The following is a 4,108-nucleotide window of genomic DNA, read 5'->3' as shown; positions in this document are numbered from 1 at the left end:
TACCATCAGCACAGTACCACCTCTCTGTATGATGTATGGACCATCAGCACAGTACCACCTCTCTCTGTGTATGGACCATCAGCACAGTACCACCTCTCTGTATGATGTATGGACCATCAGCACAGTACCACCTCTCTGTATGATTTATATGTGTTCCATCAGCACAGTACCACCTCTCTGTATGATGTATATGTGTACCATCAGCCCAGTACCACCTCTCTGTATGATGTATGTGTACCATCAGCACAGTACCACCTCTCTGTATGATGTATATATGTACCATCAGCACAGTACCACCTCTCTGTATGATGTATATATGTACCATCAGCACAGTACCACCTCTCTGTATGATGTATATATGTACCATCAGCCCAGTACCACCTCTCTGTATGATGTATATGTGTACCATCAGCACAGTACCACCTCTCTGTATGATGTATATGTGTACCATCAGCACAGTACCACCTCTCTGTATGATGTATATGTGTACCATCAGCACAGTACCACCTCTCTGTATGATGTATATGTGTACCATCAGCACAGTACCACCTCTCTGTATGATGTATATATGTACCATCAGCCCAGTACCACCTCTCTGTATGATGTATATATGTACCATCAGCACAGTACCACCTCTCTGTATGATGTATATATGTACCATCAGCACAGTACCACCTCTCTGTATGATGTATGAACCATCAGCATAGTACCACTTCTCTCTGTGTATGGACCATCAGCACAGTACCACCTCTCTGTATGATGTATATATGTACCATCAGCACAGTACCACCTCTCTGTATGATGTATATATGTACCATCAGCCCAGTACCACCTCTCTGTATGATGTATATATGTACCATCAGCCCAGTACCACCTCTCTGTATGATGTATATATGTACCATCAGCACAGTACCACCTCTCTGTATGATGTATATATGTACCATCAGCACAGTACCACCTCTCTGTATGATGTATGAACCATCAGCATAGTACCACTTTTCTCTGTGTATGGACCATCAGCACAGTACCACCTCTCTGTATGATGTATATATGTACCATCAGCACAGTACCACCTCTCTGTATGATGTATATATGTACCATCAGCACAGTACCACCTCTCTGTATGATGTATATATGTACCATCAGCACAGTACCACCTCTCTGTATGATGTATATGTGTACCATCAGCCCAGTACCACCTCTCTGTATGATGTATATATGTACCATCAGCACAGTACCACCTCTCTGTATGATGTATATATGTACCATCAGCACAGTACCACCTCTCTGTATGATGTATGAACCATCAGCATAGTACCACTTTTCTCTGTGTATGGACCATCAGCACAGTACCACCTCTCTGTATGATGTATATATGTACCATCAGCACAGTACCACCTCTCTGTATGATGTATATATGTACCATCAGCCCAGTACCACCTCTCTGTATGATGTATATATGTACCATCAGCCCAGTACCACCTCTCTGTATGATGTATGGACCATCAGCACAGTACCACCTCTCTGTATGATGTATGGACCATCAGCACAGTACCACCTCTCTCTGTGTATGGACCATCAGCACAGTACCACCTCTCTGTATGATGTATGGACCATCAGCACAGTACCACCTCTCTGTATGATGTATGGACCATCAGCACAGTACCACCTCTCTCTGTGTATGGACCATCAGCACAGTACCACTTCTCTCTGTGTTTGTACCATCAGCACAGTACCACCTCTCTCTGTGTATGGACCATCAGTGGACTGTGGCTCTTGCACATCTAGTTGCACTTGTATTTAGTGGTGGTTACACAAATGGTGTGCACAGAGGTTCCGTGTGTGAGGGGCCACAAAGTCATTCATCTGTAGATTTCATTACACCAGATACACAGCGTATGGGACTAATACTCCCAGCAAGTCTTCTCTGTTAGTCATAGGGAAATCGTTGTGGAACTATAAGTCTCAGCGTAGCAGTCTGTGGCCAGTTACCCCTTTCCCAGGTGAGCCCCCTGGCAGGGGTCACACCCTCTGAGCTCCTACTGATATCTGGGAGGTGCACTGCAGGGGGTAAGCCAGTATTAGTGGTCAGTGATGTTACCCACGGGGTGGCTGTCACAGTATAACTGACGGCTAGCGATGGAACAATCCAGCAGCAGATCCACTCACCTGTGTAACGTCACTGGAGACTGCTGGACATCCTACCTAGAGAACCCCAAATGTGTCTACGGAGGAATGGTAACTTGTTCTCCAGAAGTGTGTCATCAAGGGGCCACATGGCCCTCAGCACTGTGCACAGGCTGGAATACTTACACCTCCCCAAGTTTGGTGACAGTATTGGCAATATCAATGGGCAGCCTGTGCGCTGCCAAAAGAAGACTTTGGGAAATACTCTCCACACTGCAAAGACGAGTCCTGGAGCCTGTGGACACTGCTGAGCTCAAGAGGTGCAGGAATGTTTGGAGCTGCAGTTTGATTGGCAGACAGATACAGATGAGCTACTCCACAGCAGCCAGCCCCAAAGGACTGTACGAGCAGGAGGAGCCCTCTGTTCCACTCCGCACACAGCCAGGAGAAATCGCCCCATCTGAGTCCTGGAGCTGACTTGCTTGAGTGGAGTCCACAAAATCTGTTTGCACTTCGGTCAGCCCAATGGAGTGTGATGTGAAAGTAAGTGACTCAGCAGAGAGGGTCACTAGTGTGAGAAAACAAATATCCACAAAATATTTGGGTGCACCTGCAGCCAGTCCGAGCGGGAACCGAAGGGCTGAGCGAGTGAGGTGCTGATCCTGCAGGGTCACAGTGCCACATTGACACTGGTCAGGGTATGTTTTGGCTGGGGATGTGGCAATCATGGATGGCAGATGTGGTCTAGGTAAACGATCATGGTGAAGGGGTCGTGAGGGAAGGGGAGACTCCCAGACTTACTGAATCCAGGAGGGAGAGTGGCCCCCACCACTGGCGCCAATGTAACGAGCATCGGCACAACTGATCCTTGTGACAGATAAGTGAATCTGTTGTGACCGATTAAAGGGACAGGACTAGTTTACCAAACAGGCGGAAGGCCAGTGTGTGTGTACAGTATCATTCCCTCCAAGAGGTGTTACCTCTTTATAAACCTGCTAAAGATCTGACCACAGATTAGCACTAACCCTCTTATATAACGATGAGAAATAAAAGGGACACAACCTGCTGATCAGCAGCCGAGGACGGCTGACGCCCTCCATGGTTAGGGTTTGTCCTGTTCAGTAACGGAATGTTGGTCACTCTCCCAACAGAATCTCTATTAACTTCCAGCTTGGCACCACAATGTGGTGTGTTGGTCTCGGACAACTCTCCCCCTTCCTGACTGAATCTCGCCACCAGGGGGTCTATTTACTAAACTGCGAGTTTGAAAAAGTGGAGATGTTGCCTATAGCAACCAATCTGATTCTAGTTATCATTTATTTAGCACAATCTACAAAATGACAGCTAGAATCTGATTGGTTGCTATAGGCAACATCTCCCACTTTTTCAAACCCGCAGTTTAGTACATATACCCCCAGGAGTCTGTGCGCTCTGTCCTGAGAAGTTTTCTACAGTTAGACGTGGTAATAAGAGCTATTAGCTGGGAAGAGAGGGACATAAAGCCATAGAAACAGGGACTGTGCGACTAGTGTTAGTGGTGCTTGTTATGTTTGTATTTCATTATATTGTAATAGTACATTGTACTTATTGTGATGTAGTGTGTGTATTAATGTGCTGCAGTGTGTATTAATGTGCTGCATTGTGTATTTGCAGTGTATTAATGTGCTGCATTGTGTATCTGCAGTGTATGTATTAATGTGCTGCATTGTGTAGTTGTTGTGCGTTCTGCTTGCTGACAGAGCAGTGTGTATCCGTCTTGCACAGTGTGTCACTATCTCTCTGTAGTGCAGAGTGGTCAGTGGCCCCAGGACAAATCATCTCACACATGACAACATTCAAGTGAATCAATCTTTATTTGTGTGTTAACAAATCCAAGGTACAAGATAGCGTTACAGAGTAGTAAGTTAGCGACAGCTGTATGCAGGATCACACACCATAAAGTGTTTATATCACTAGTGAAAACACAGGGTGAAGAGAAGGA

Source organism: Mixophyes fleayi, chromosome 12 (assembly GCF_038048845.1).
Source record: "Mixophyes fleayi isolate aMixFle1 chromosome 12, aMixFle1.hap1, whole genome shotgun sequence".
NCBI lineage: Eukaryota > Metazoa > Chordata > Amphibia > Anura > Limnodynastidae > Mixophyes > Mixophyes fleayi.
This window is presented reverse-complemented; position numbering follows the sequence as displayed.